At 38.1% G+C, this 16,003-nt stretch overlaps 1 pseudogene; it reads right to left on the reverse strand.

Annotated features, from left to right (window-relative positions):
- LOC137769158 (formin-2-like) overlaps positions 1-7,193 on the reverse strand; it is a 42,038-nt pseudogene extending 34,845 nt beyond the window's left edge.
- Between the last annotated feature and the right edge of the window lie 8,810 nt (positions 7,194-16,003).

The following is a 16,003-nucleotide window of genomic DNA, read 5'->3' on the forward strand; positions in this document are numbered from 1 at the left end:
CAGAGAAAGAAAAACAAATACAGTATGCTAACACATATATATGGAATCTAAGGAAAAATAAAAGGGGTCATGAAGAACCTAGTGGCAAGACGGGAATAAAGACACAGACCTACTAGAGAATGGACTTGAGGATATAGGGAGCAGGAAGGGTAAGATGTGACAAAGTGAGAGAGTGGCATGGACATATATACACTACCAAACGTAAAATAGATAGCTAGTGGGAAGCAACCACATAGCACAGGGAGATCAGCTCTGTGCTTTGTGAGCACCTAGAGGGGTGCGATAGGGAGGGTGGGAGGGAGGGAGATGCAAGAGGGAAGAGATATGGGAACATATGTATATGTATAACTGATTCACTTTGTTATAAACAGAAACTAACACACCATTGTAAAGCAATTATACTCCAATAAAGATGTTAAAAAAAAAAGAATGAAATTAGAACACTTCCTAACACCATACACAAAAATAAACTCAAAATGGTTTAGAGACCTAAATCTAAGACTGGACACTATAAAACTCTTAGAGGAAAACATAGGAAGAACACTCTTTGACATAAATAACAGCAAGATCTTTTTTGATCCACCTCCTAAAGTAATAGAAATAAAAAGAAAAGTAAACAAATGGGACCTAATGAAACTTCAAAGCTTTTGCACAACAAAGGAAACCATAAACAAGACGAAAAGGTAACCCTGAGAATGGGAGATAATATTTGCAAATGCATCATCGAACAAAGGATTAATCTCCAAAATATATAAACAGCACATGCAGCTCAATATTAAAAAAACAAACAACCCAATCCAAAAATGGGCAGAAGACCTAAATAGACATTTCTCCAAAGAAGACATACAAATGGCCAAGAAGCACATGAAAAGCTTCTCAACATCACTAATTATTAGAGAAATGCAATTCAAAACTACAATGAGGTATCACCTCACACCAGTTAGAATGGGCATCATCAGAAAATCTACAAACAATAAATGCTGGAGAGGGTGTGGAGAAAAGGGAACCCTCTTGCACTCTTTGTGGGAATGTAAATTGATACAGCCACTATGGAGAACAGTATGGAGGTTCCTTAAAAAGTTAAAAATAGAACTACCATACGACCCAGCATTCCACTACTGGGCATATACCCTGAGAAAACCATAATTCAAAAAGAGTCATGTACCACAATGTTCACTGCAGCACTATTTACAATAGCCAGGACATGGAAGCAACCTAAGTGTCCACTGACAGATGAATGGATAAAGAAGGTGTGGCACATATATACAATGGAATATTACTCAGCCATAAAAAGGAATGTAATTGGGTCATTTTTAGAGACATGGATGGATCTAGAGACTGTCATACAGACTGAAGTAAGTCAGAAGGAGAAAAACAAATATCGTATATTAACACATATATGTGGAACATAGAAAAATGGTACAGATGAACTGGTTTGCAGGGCAGAAATGGAGACACAGATGTAGAGAACAAGCATATGGACACCAAGGGGGGAAAGTGGCGGGGGGGGGGGTAGTGTGATGAAGTGGGAGATTGGGATTGACATGTATACACTGATATGTGTAAAATGGATAACTAATAAGAACCTGCTGTATAAAAAAATAAAATTAAATTAAAAAAAATAACTTATTGAAATTGATCAATTCTACTATATCTACTCCTAGCTATTTCCTAACCAGTAAGTAATTTTTTTTTTGCTAGGGTTTATTTCTTTTTTAAAAAAACATCTTTATTGGAGTATAATTGCTTTACAATGGTGTTAGTTTCTGCTGTATAACAAAGTGAATCAGCTATAGATAAACATATATATCCCCATATCTCCTCCCACTTGCGTCTCCCTCCCACGCTCCCTATCCCATCCCTCTAGGTGGACACAAAGCACCGAGCTGATCTCCCTGTGCTATGTGACTGCTTCCCACTAGCTATCTATTCTACATTTGCTGATGTATATATGTCCATGCCACTCTCTCACTTTGTCTCAGCTTACCCTTCCCCCTCTCCGTGTCCTCAAGTCCATGCTCTACATCTACATCTTTATTCCTGTCCTGCCCCTAGGTTCTTCAGAACCTGTTTTGTTTTTTTTTTTTAGATTCCATATATATGTGTTAGCATATGGTATTTGTTTTTCTCTTTCTGACTTACTTCACTCTGTATGACAGACTCTAGGTCCATCCACCTCACTACAAATAACTCAATTTTGTTTCTTTTTATGGCTGAGTAATATTCCATTGTATATATGTGCCACATCTTCTTTATCCATTCATCTGTCAATGGACACTTAGGTTGCTTCCATGTCTTGGCTGTTGTAAATAGAGCTGCAATAAACATTGTGGTACAGGTCTCTTTGAATTATGGTTTTCTCAGGGTTTATATCCAGTAGTGGGATTGCTTAACCAGTAAGTAATTTTTAACGTAAACAATAAAATAGTGTATTTAATGGGATCAATACTTTTAGTTATATGCTTTTCCTTTTAAAACTAAATATGATTTTATGTGTTTGTTTTTTTCAGGTGTTATTATGTCAGCACCCCCTCGTCTCTGAATGTCTACCTTGGCCCTTGATCAACTGTTCTCTGCAACACAGGAAACTCAGAGCCCTACACAGAACACGTGTCCTACATTGTATCTCTTGTATGTGGTTCATTTCAGAGAGTATAGTCCACCAAGTAAATACTAAGCAGTGTTTCAAAAGCATTGGACAGTAAAAGAGGGACATACAGGGTTGGGTGTGGGCCCCCATTCAGTGCCTCAGTGCAGAGAAGAAACAGGTAAATGCATCGCTCCAGGACTGGGAGAAAAACAGAGGTTATAAGCACTAGGCCCCTCTGCAGACCTTTGGGCAGGAGCCTAGAATAAAGTCCCTGACAGTGTGGGTCATTGTTGGCTTTAAAGGAAACTCATGAGTTAGATAATGAGTGCATTCTGAATTCCAGTCTACACTTTAACACACTCAGACAGTTCTTAAAGTATCCCTGTGTGGTAGGTGTTAACCTCACCACACTGTACAGGGGAAGAAACCAAGTACAGCGGTTAGGAACCTTGCCCAAGGTCACAAAGCTGAAGTGTGGCAGAGCCCAGGCTCCCTGCTTTTAAGCTAAACTCTTCACTACAAGTCCCGATTAGGCTTCTACCCAGCATCTTTCTCTCAATAAGCCAATGGGGGGTGGGAAATATCAAATTCATAACACCCATGCTACCATTTATGAAAATGGGGTGAGGGAGACATTTCTGAATTGTAATAATGCCCTTCTATTTACTCTTCGCTTATGGATCACATGTCAATATTCCTAATCAATCCACCAAGAAGAAGCTGGGAATTTATTATGCTGAAATGAAAAAAGAAGCAAGTAATAAACCAAATTCCATAAAAACGTTTTTACAGAAATAGGATTCTTAATTCAATACAGTAAATATAAAGTGCTTTCCTAGTTTCAGGCTCCATATAAAGGTGACATTAATCTCATGTTACCTTCAAAATACTTCAAAAATAACACAAAATACTTTAGTATGACACAAGGACAAAGAGAAAAAGCAACCAAAAAGAAATATTTTTTAGAAAAATATTACATCTGAACACTGAATAATTTTTTAATTACTTGAAATTTTAATTTAGTAAAACGTGTATCTCTATTTTGCCTCTGTCAGTTATCTCTGAAGGCAAAGGAAAAAAACGAAGAAAATTTCAAAGAAAGCAGTGAGGGAAGAGACAGGGGAAAGAGGTATGGTGGCTGCCACCCTTGAAGCCAGTAGGCAGAAATTTCTTATGAGCTCTCCGCCCATGCAAGGTGTGCAGCTTCCCCCCGGGTGGTGGCCACAGCTGGACCCTGAAGCAGTGGTTCTCGGACTTCATATATACTGTAGTAACTGGACAACCCAGTGCCCTCTTCCCCAGAACTCAGCAGTCTTGAAGATGGGGCATAAGAATTTTCAATTTAACAAGCTTCACAGTGATTTAGCCTGAGTTATATGCAGATTATAATCTAAGAAATACTTGGAAGAGAAACCCAGACTCAATACGCAGTAGGTGTTTCAGAGGTATTCGATGTTACTTTCAGAATATTCACTCTTCCCAGGGGCCTACCTGTGTCCGTATCCTTGGGCCTGTGTTCTTCATCAGGAGGTTTAGATGGTGGCCAAGCAGCTGGGACTCTCCTGGGGAACTGACCTTCTATATAATCCAGTGAGTGTGTGGGTTGACTAACTGCTGCCCAGGTGTAAAGTTGATCTTGCTATATTTCCAAAAAAAAAAAAAAAATTAAGCTATTTAAATTCAATCATGAAAAAACTGGAGTCTTCTTGATTGATATTTGCAACATCATTTCTATCATAAACATACGTGTGGTGTGCATATATATACAAGCAAATATGCATAAAACATTAAACAGCATTTTATACTAGTCAATGTAGATTCATCACATAAACATTCCTTCACACAATCTTTTCATTTTCATAACCATAAGTGTTTCAACTTCTATTCTATGGTAAGATGTAAGTCTCTTTCTTTGGGGGTAGGAGGCCATGTGGGCCTGCAGATAATTACAAGTTCAAAAAATCCACTCAGTCACAGGGCCCCCTGATGAGGCATCTTCAATGCACTGGAATATGCTGTCCCTTTGAAATCTGTTTAAACACTTGTGGCAAAGTCAGAGGACAGGCAGCGCTTGGCACCCAGGATAATAAAAGCTTCCTCGCCTTCAACAGCAGAAAGCCCAGGAAACTGATTATCGTGCGTCCAGGTTGAGGACTGTTTGGGACACAAACTATGAAAATAAAATAAATGAACCTGCCAAGAAAAAAAGAACTGTGCAGGGATCTGGCAGAGAAAGCTCTTCCAAGCTGCAGACCAATAGAATCCAGACAGAATGAGAAGCAGGCTTGTAACTACACCTCGTGCCAGGAAACCAAGAGGGAACCTCACAAAGCAGGCCACACTGAGGCCTGTGAACAACTTGGGAAACTGCCCGCTAGGACTGCAGGTTAGCAGTTGCTTCAGGACGCAGGTGCTCAATGTACACAAGCCCTGGGTTCTCTTCGTGACGTCTTCCCTCCTTACAGGTGTATTTCCCTAAACCTTTTGACCAACATAAAAAGTAAAGCAGAGAGAATAACAGAAAAACATGCTGTAACCACCATGCTGAGATTGTGAACTTGACTGAACCGATGGAGAGGCACTGATAGTTCCATAATTTGTTTAACAAGTTAATTTAAGAACTTCATAAAATATTCTTCAGTGTCAACAGTAAAATACAATGTATAGATCAGTTAGTTTAAGCTTCACCTTTAAGGACAGTCACTGGCCCTAACTGAGAACTCAGATTCCCGGGTCAGTGGTATTGAATTGGAAGTGTCCCAATGCAGACCTGGCCAGCATTTCAGTCAGTCACATCTTTCAAGTATTCATTTTTTTAATTGATTGATTGATTGATTGCTATGTTGGGTCTTCGTTTCTGTGCTAGGGCTTTCTCTAGTTGCGGCAAGCGGGGGCCACTCTTCATTGCGGTGCGTGGGCATCTCACTATCGTGACCCCTCTTGTTGCGGAGCACAGGCTCCAGACGCGCAGGCTCAGTAGTTGTGACTCACGGGCCTAATTGCTCCGTGGCATGTGGGATCTTCCCAGACCAGGGCTCAAACCCGTGTCCCCTGCATTAGCAGGCAAATTCTCAACCACTGCGCTACCAGAGAAGCCCCCAAGTATTCATACCTTGATTGACACCAGTGGCTTTGCTATTTGTGCTGCTGAATATTAAAAGTAGCTTTTCCAGCACTGTTGACAATAGCCAAAACATGGGATCAACCTAAATATCCATCAACAGATAAATGGATAAAGAAGATGTGGTACATATATACAATGGAATATTACTCAACCATAAAAAGGAATGAAATAATGCCATTTGCAGCAACATGGACGGACCTAGAGATTATCATACTAAGTGAAGTAAGTCAGAAAGAGAAAGACAAATATATGATATCACTTATATGTAAAATCTAAAATATGACACAAATGAACTTATCTATGAAACAGAAGCAGACTCATAGACATAGAGAACAGACTTGTGGTTGCCAAGGGGGAGGGGAGTGGGGGAGGGATGGATTGGGAGTTTAGGGTTGGTAGATGCAAACTATTACACTTAGAATGGATAAACAACAAGGTCTTACTGTATAGCACAGGGAACTATATTGAATATCCTGTTATAAACCATAATGGAAAATAATATTAAAAAAAAGTCTCTATGTGTATAACTGACACACTTTGCTGTACAGCAGAGTGGCACAACATTGTAAATCAAATCTACTTCAGTAAAAAAGAAAAGTAGCTTTTCATTGGCAAAATGAGTGGTTTAATTGGCATGATATTAGAAATGAGCTCTCGTTGGTAAAAGTAAAGGAATTCAATGAATGTGGACCAGCAAAAACATCAGAGAATATCCTCATTCTTAAAAGAACAAGGTAAGACGTGAGCAAGTGGCGATGTCAAGGCTCAATGCCCTGATGGTGCTGCATCCAGTGCTGGTCTAGGAAGCAACTCCTAGGCTGTCAGCAACCACTTGGCACAGAATCCTGCCGTCCTCATGTCCACATCACCTGAACCTTCCACATAAGGAGCAGTCAAGCACTCGCTGCCAGGGGAGCAAGATGTATGTTCCCTAAAAGGGGAACTCTGACTTAGTGTCATCATCCTAATAGTAAACCCATTCAGCCTCGGACTTCATCTGCTCCATATAAAAGAGGCAGCACCAGCAGCTAGGGGGACAAATGGTTGCACTCAGGATTTCATCACTCACTGAAAAACGAAGTTTGGTACAAGCACTCTGCAAAAGCCAGAACAGCCTGGCCAGTCCTGCAGTCTATCAGCCCCACCCCAGGACTGGAATACGTTACAGCCCTGTGATGACAAAACCTCTCCTTCACCGTGTGGCTCCATGAGCAGAAAAGCAGCCACAAAGCTTTTTCATGGCTCTTTAACATCTACAGAATCAGATGTCAACTCTTTGAACTGTCACTTAAGTTTTTCTATATTCCTCCCATTCATCCCCCCAGATTCATCTCCCCGAGTTCCCTAAATCAAGCTCCACTCCACTAGAAGGCCCCACTTCACCTCCCCACCCATGGAATCTAACCGATGATTAAGTCTAGCTGGGATGTCCCCTCCCCACTCCAAAGTCACAGCGCCGACAGGCTGGCCACCCCTCATGTTGACAGCTACCAGCACGTGATCCAAATCAGTGGCTGAACATGGTCCTGAGTGTAGCTTGTCACCCCTCAACTGCCTGAACTCCTTCAGGATATGAGGTGTGTACACAAGTCCTGTAAATCTCCCTGAGCACTTCACAATGTTAAGACTCCATAAAAGCCACTTAATATCTACTGAACTGACGCATTTGTTACATAAAAAGAAAAAACAAAAGAGTTGGTTTGTCAACATGAACAGCAGCTGGAGCTGGGGAATCTCATTTTCTACACTTGCTTTTTTTTTAACATCTTTATTGCAGTATAATTGCTTTACAATGGTGTGTTAGTTTTTGCTTTATAACAAAGTGAATCAGCTATACATATGTCCCCATATCTCTTCCCTCTTGCGTCTCTCTCCCACCCTCCCTATCCCACCCCTCTATGTACTCACAAAGCACGGAGCTGAACTGCCTGTGCTATGCGGCTGCTTCCCACAAGATATATATTTTAATTTGGTAATATATATAAGTCCATGCCACTCTCTCACTTCGTCCCAGCTTACCCATCCCCCTCCCAGTGTCATCAAGTCCATTCTCTAGTAGGTCTGAATCTTTATTCCCGTCCTGCCCCAAGGTTCTTCATAACCATTTTTTTAATTTTTAGATTCCATATATATGTGTTAGCATATATATTGGAATTTGTTTTTCTCCTCCTGACTTACTTCACTCTGTATGACAGACTCTAGGTCCATCCACCTCACTACAAATAACTCAATTTTGTTTCTCTTTATGGCTAAGTAATATTCCATTGTATATATGTGCCACATCTTCTTTACCCATTCATCTGTTGATGGACACTTAGGTTGCTTCCATGGCCTGGCTATTGTAAATAATGCTGCAATGAACATTGTGGTACATGACTCTTTGAATTATGGTTTTCTCGGGGTATATGTCCAGTAGTGGGATTACTGGGTCATATGATAGTTCTTCTTAGTTTTTTAAGGAACCTCCATACTGTTCTCCATAGTGGCTGTATCAATTTACATTCCCACCAACAGTGCAAGAGGGTTCCCTTCTCTCCACACCCTCTCCAGCATTTATTGCTTGTAGACTTTTTGATGATGGCCATTCTGACTGGTGTGAGGTCATACCCCATTGTAGTTCTGATTAGCATTTCTCTAATGATTACTGATGTTGAGCATCCTTTCATGTGTTTGTTGGCAATCTGTATATCTTCTTTGGACAAATGTCTATTTAGGTCTTCTGCCCATTTTTGGATTGGGTTGCTTGTTTTTTGATATTGAGCTGATGTGCTGCTTGTAAATTTTGGAGATTAAACGTTGGTCAGTTGCTTCATTTGCAACTATTTTTTCCCATTCCAAGGGTTGTCTTTTTGTCTTGTTTACGGTTTCTTTGCTCTGCAAAAGCTTTTAAACTTCATTAGGTCTCATTTGTTATTTTTGTTTTTATTTCCATTTCTCTAGGAGGTGGGTCAAAAAGGATCTTGCTGTGATTTATGTAATAGAGTGTTCTGCCTATGTTTTGCTCTAGAGTTTTATCCTGTCTGGCCTTATATTTAGGTGTTTAATTCATTTTGAGTGTATTTTTGTGCATGATGTTAGGGAGTGTTCTAATTTCATTCTTTCACGTGTAGCTGTCCAGTTTTCCCAGCACCACTTATTGAAAAGGCTGTCTTTTCTCAACTGTATATTCTTGCTTCTTTTATCAAAAATAAGGTGACCATATGTGCGTGGGTTTACCTCTGGGCTTTCTATCCTGTTCCATTGATCTATATTTCTGTTTTTGTGCCAGGACCATACTGTCTTGATTACTGTAGCTTTGTAGTATAGTCTGAAGTCAGGGAGCCTGATTCCTCCAGCTCCGTTTTTCTTTCTCAAGATTGCTTTGACTATTCAGAGTCTTTTGTGTTTCCATACAAATGGTGAAATTTTTTGTTCTACTTCTGTGAAAAATGCCATTGGTAGTTCAATAGGGATTGAATTGAATCTGTAGATTACTTTGGGTAGTATAGTCATTTTCACAATGTTGATTCTTCCAATCCAAGAACATGGTATATCTCTCCAACTGTTTGTATCATCTTCCTTTCATCAGTGTCTTATAGTTTTCTGCATACAGGTCTTTTGTCTCCCTAGGTAGGTTTATTCCTAGATATTTTATTCTTTTTGTTGCAGTGGTCAATGGGAGTGTTTCCATAATTTTTCTTTCAGAATTTTCATCATTTGTGTATAGGAATGCAAGAGATTTTTGTGCATTAATTTTGTATCCTGCTGCTTTACCAAATAAATTGATTAGCTCTAGTAGTTTTCTGGTAGCATCTTTAGAATTCTCTATGTATAATATTATGTCATCTGCAAAGAGTGACAGCTTTACTTCTTCTTTTCCAATTTGGTTTCCTTTTATATCTTTTTCTTCTCTGATTGCTGTGACTAAAACTTCCAAAACTATGTTGAATAATAGTGGTGAGAGTGGGCAACCTTGTCTTGTTCCTGATCTTAGTGGAAATGGTTTCAGTTTTTCACCATTGAGAACAATATGGCTGTGGGTTTGCCATATATGGACTTTATTATGTTGAGATAAGTTCCTTCTATGTCTATTTTCTGGAGGGTTTTATCATAAATGGGTGTTGAATTTTGTCAAAAGCTTTTCCTGCATCTATTGAGATGATCATATGATTTTTATTCTTCAATTTGTTAATATGGTGTATCACATTGACTGATTTGTGTGTATTGAAGAATCCTTGCTTTCCTGGGATAAACCCCACTTGAACATGGTGTATGATCCTTTTAATGTGCTGTTGGATTCTGTTTGCTAGTATTTTGTTGAGGATTTTTGCATCTATGTCCACCAGTGATATTGGCCTGTTGTTTTCTTTCTTTGTGACATCTTTGTCTGGTTTTGGTATCAGGATGATGGTGGCCTCATAGAATGAGTTTGAGAGTGTTCCTCCCTCTGCAATATTTTGGAAGAGTTTGAGAAGGATAAGTGTTAGGTCTTTTCTAAATGTTTGATAGAATTCACCTGTGAAGCCCTCTGGTCCTGGGCTTTTTGTTGGAAGATTTTTAATCACAGTTTCAACTTCAGTGCTTGTGATTGGTCTGTTTATATTTTCTATTTCTTCCTGGTTCAGTCTCAGAACATTGTTCCTTTCTAAGAATTTGTCCATTTCTTCCAGGTTGTCCATTTTATTGGCATATAGTTGCTTGTAGTAATCCCTCATGATCCTTTGTATTTCTGCAATATCAGTTGTTACTTCTCCTTTTCATTTCTAATTCTATTGATTTGAGACTTCTCCCTTTTTTTCTTGATGAGTTTGGCTAATGGTTTATCGATTTTGTTTATCTTCTCAAAGAACCAGCTTTTAGTTGTATTGATCTTTGCTATCATTTCCCTCATTTCTTTTTCATTTATTTCTGATCTGATCTTTATGATCTTTCCTTTGGCTAACTTTGGGTTTGTTTGTTTGTTTCTTCTTTCTCTAATTACTTTAGGTGTAAGGTTAGGTTGTTTATTTGAGATGTTTCTTGTTTCTTGAGGTAAGGTTGTATTGCTGTAAACTTCCCTCTTAGACCTGCTTTTGCTGCATCCCAGAGGTTTTGGGTCATCATGTTTTCATTGTCATTTGTTTCTAGATATTTTTTGATTTCCTCTTTGATTTCTTCAGTGATCACGCATTTCCTTTATTTAAATAGTATATTGTTTAGCCTCCATGTATTTGTGTTTTTACTGATTTTTTCCTGTAATTGATTTCTAGTCTCACAGCATTGTGGTCAGAAAAGATACTTGATATGATTTCAATTTTCTTAAATTTATCAAGGCTTGATTTGTGACCCAGGATATGATATATCCTGGAGAATGTTCCATGAGCACTTGAGAAGAAAGTGTATTCTGTTGTTTTTAGATGGAATGTCCTATAGATATCAAGTAATTCTATCTTGTTTAATGTATCATTTAAAGTTTGTGTTTCCTTATTTATTTTCATTTTGAATGATCTGTCCGTTGTTGAAAGTGGGGTGTTAACATCCGCTACTATTAATGTGTTCTTCATTTGCTTATTAACAAGGTACCAGAGGGGTACTTTTTGTGCCTCAAATGGAAAACAAATGTATCAAGTGATCCATTATATCTAAACCTATTCACAACTATACCATATAAAGAAAAATATGGAGCAGACAAAACTCCTAGGATATAATCAGTGCTCTACCGCAGACAAATCTCATAACTTTATGAGGCCTCAGTGTTCTCACCGGTAATTCAGGAAAACTGGCTTCTCTTGTGTTTTTCACAGGACTGGAGTGAGGCGGGGCAAACACTATGTGGAAAGAGCTATGAAAACTACATACTGTGATTCAAGTATAACCACCACGACTACTACTTGTTTTGATTTATTTAATCTATGTTTGATTAGAATAATCACACATTTCCTTTATTTTGAAAACTCCTTTTTAGAGGAATTAAATATTGTCATCATATGTACAGAACACCTCCACAGAACCAGCACTAAATATTCGCTTTATTTTGAGAAGCTAGGTGAGCAAACTGTAGCAGGCATAGTTCCCTTGACATTTGTGCTGATTGTCACTAAGTTTTGAATTCAATTAACAACTTCCCTGTCGCATTTCCTCAACCACCCATGTATGTCTTTTTCCCTGTTGTATTTCTGTTTAACATTTCTGAAATGTATTTATTATTTTCCCAAGTAAGATGTGCAAGCTTCCTGCCACCAGTTACCAACCACATCCTATACCCCTTGTTTTCCCCCAGTTTTATTCTGTATACGTAACAGACACACAATGAGTATTAAGGAACTACAAAGGTCAATACCAATAAAAGTTGTCAAAAAAAAAAAAAGTTGTCTTTTAACAAATTACACCATAGTTTTATATGAGTTAAAACAGGAACACTTCTCCCTGGCACTACTCCACTGCCTTAAATTCTTAAGGTCTGTTTTGATTTTTGTTGAAATGGATCATTTTTTCCTATTAAAGAAAACAGATACAAGCTTTCAACCTTAGGCAGATCAGAAGATTTAAAATCACAATCTGAAAGTGGCATAAATAGGCCACAAGCTAGAAATCTCAAAAAAGAAAACAGTTTCTTTTAGCAGATACTTCCCCATCTTTTAACTGGACTATAAATAATAACCACCCTAATAACTCAGAGCTGTAATTCACAAATAGTTTATTTTAGAGGGCCCACTAGAAAATTGTAACAACTGAAGTGAGGCATTCTAAGAGTGCTTTGTTGAAACTGCTGTAGTCAAGATGAGGGTTTGGTTGTCACCTTAAGACAATGCTTGGTAACGTTTCTGTTGATGGTGCAGTATACAGGATATTTCATCCCCTTCAGTCTGTGCCTGAGGGAGGATCTAAATTACTCCCTGACAGGCATGGCTGCCCTTCCCATCGACACTCCTGGGACTTGTCAGCACGTGGACATGGGCTGCCCTGCCTGTGGGAGCAATCCTAGTCTGGGCTCCTCACCTCCTCAGCTCTCATCACTGCCCCAGCTCCAGTGTCTGTCTTTCAAGGCCAAAGGGTCTCTATTTAAGTGGTAAATATAGTCTGTGTATTCCAGACATCCCAGGAAGTGCATTCTCCTAACAAACATCGACTGTTTGACTGAGGGTAACAAAAGTAAAAAATTGCCACAAAGTATGGCATGCAACCTTTTCTTTACATGCACGCTATCCATCCCTGGAGTACAGAGAAAAATCTGTGTCAGGCCAGCAGACGGCTGTCACCCCACACCTGGTCACACTGACCTCAAGAACTGCTCTAGCCGAGCTGAGCCAGGGTGTGACCACTAAGAACAAGACAGCCAGGCCCTCAGAGAGTACATGGAGGGTGTGTCCATCCCCTTCCACAGCACTCTCCGGAGAAGGGTTCTGAGGATCAAAGGTCTCATCTTGGAACTTTACATCTTCATTTGAAGAATTAAATACCTGGATGGTATTGAGTTTATTTGTGCTCTGTTAATCCCACGGATGTGATGTGCTTTTTGTTCTGGCTATTGGAAAATCTGAAATAGGTATATGGCCCGCATACCAGGTGTTTTCCTGTTCCAAAATATATGCTTCTGATTAGCCTCATTCCTACCTCCATTTATGTTCCCCCTGCAGTTTAGTTTTGTCTTTTTTTTTTTTTTTTTTTTTGGTGCACTCATGGCTGAATTTTATTATTTTACAGTATTTTACTTTTCTTACTAATCATTGTAAGTACTATTTGGAACTAGGTGGTGATGAACACATTATTAATATTACAGAAATGATGGAAAATCTATTTATTTATCTACTTTCACTCCCTTGAACTTTTTATGACTGGAAGGATAAACGGTAGATGTACTGAGAGTAGACTGAATTGGGCTCACGATATTTTAGTTTGCATTGATCATTTAATCATTAAAAAACAGCAGCACAACTATATAGAGTTGCTTTGAAATAGGAAAGATAAAAATCAATAACTAATCAATACTATACACAACAGCATCCACTGGGTATAATATTTTCTAATCCTTCCTTTAATATATTATACAGCTGTAATCATACTGCACATGATTTCATAATAACATACTGTAGATTTTTTAAACTATTGCATCATTTTCACACAGATAATTTATATTTTTGTCACAATCATGACACAGTTAATATTATACTGTAGCCATTTAATCAGCTCTTGACAGAACACATGAATGTGACTGCCCAAAACACCCCTGGTTCATAATTAAATAAGAAATTACAACCCTGGAAGAGGACACTGACCCTTGAACAATGTGGGTTTAAAGTGAGAGAGTCCACTTACACGGGGTTATAAATACTGCCATGCTCCATGGTCTGTGGCTGATTGAATCTGTAGATGCACAGGAACCACAGATATGGGGCCGACTATAAAGTACAGCGAGATTATCTCCTACATTATTCGAGGGTCAACTGAGTACATAAAAATGAAAAATAAAAATAAAGAATTAGAGTAACACCAAGAAGACTAAATCTAAAGACAATCCGAGGTCTCTGAAAATGTTTCATGATAATATAAATGGGTGTTTTCTTAACTATGTTGAAAACAAGCACTGACATACTAGTTTTGAGACTGCAAATTTGTGCAAACTTTCTGAAAGGGAATTGAATAGCAAAAGAATTTAAATATTGATACAATTCAACTTCCATTCATGATAAAATTTCTTACCAATGTGGGTATAGAGGGAACATATCTCAACATAGTAAAAGCCATTTATGACAAATCCACAGCCAACATAATACTCAACAGTGAAAAGGCTGTAAGTCTTCCTGCTAAAATCTGGAACAAGGCAAGGATGCCCACTCTCACCACTTCTATTCAACATTGTAGTGGAAGTCCTAGTCACAGCAATCAGACAAGAAAAAGAAATAAAACGTATTCAAATTGGAAAGGAAGAGGTAAAGCTGTCATTATATGCAGATGACATGATACTACATATAGAAAACCTTGAAGACTCCATACAAAAAATACTAGAACTGATAAATGAATTCAGCAAGGTGACAGGATATACAATCAATATACAGAAAGCTGTAGCATTTCTTTACACAAACAATGAAATATCAGAAAGAGAAAGTAAAAAAAAAATAAGTCCCTTTAAAAATCACATCAAAAAAACCAAAACAAAACAAAAACTAAGGAATAAACTGAACCAAGGAGGTGAAAGACATACACTGAGAAATGTAAAATGTAGATAAAGGAAACTGAAGATGATTCAAAGAATGGAAAGTTATCCTGTGTTCTTGGATTGGAAAATTAATATTGTTAAAATGGCCATACTACCCAAAGCAATCTGCAGATTTAATGCAATCCGTATCAAATTACCCATGACATTTTCCAAAGAACTAGAGCAAATAATCCTAAACTTTATATGGAACTACAAAAGGCCCAAAATTGCCAAAGCAATCCTGAAAAAAAAGAACAAAGCTAGAGGCAGAACCCTCCCAGACTTCAGACAATATTATAAATCTACAGCAATCAAAACAGCATGGTATTGGCACAAAAACAGGCATAAAGATCAATGGAACAGAATAGGGAGCTCAGAAATAAACCCACACACCTATGGTCAACTAATCCTCAACAAAGCTTTGTACCTTCCTCTTCAGTAACAAATGGCTCTCAAAACTAAATATTTAATAAATTGAATAGAAATGCTATTTGATATCTAACATCAATAGCAATTGAAAATCTAACCAGCTAAATTAGTGGAGTAAGAAGACCCTGAATTCACCTTCCCCCATGGGTACACCAAAATTTAAACTATTTACAGAGCAACTATCTACAGCAAAGATAAAGAGAGAGTATTAAAATTAGCAAGGGAAAAGCAACAAGTTATGTACAAGGGAGCTCCCATTAGACCATGAGATGACTTTTCAGCAGAAACTTTGCAGAGAATAGGGAGTGGCATGATATATTTAAAATTATGAAAGGGAAAAACCTATAACCAAGAGTATTCTACCTGGAAAAATGACCAATCAGATTTGAAGAAGAGATCAAAATTTTACAGACAAGCAAAAAGTTAGAGTTCAGCATGACTAAACTGGCTTTACAAGAAATATTAAAGGGATTTCTCTGAGCAGAAAATAAATTACCACAACTAGAAATGTGAAAATTCCAAAATGAAAAATCTCATCACTGAAGGAAAATATATAGTAAATATAGTCATCAAGTTAAAAAGGAAGAGAACAAAAGAGGAGGAATGAAACAAACAAAAACTACAAAATCCCCCAAAACATTAAAAAATTGGCAACAAGTACATATCAATAATTACTTTATTAATGAACTAGGTGCTCTGATCATAA

Source organism: Eschrichtius robustus, chromosome 9, assembly GCF_028021215.1.
Source record: "Eschrichtius robustus isolate mEscRob2 chromosome 9, mEscRob2.pri, whole genome shotgun sequence".
Classification (NCBI taxonomy): Eukaryota; Metazoa; Chordata; class Mammalia; order Artiodactyla; family Eschrichtiidae; genus Eschrichtius; species Eschrichtius robustus.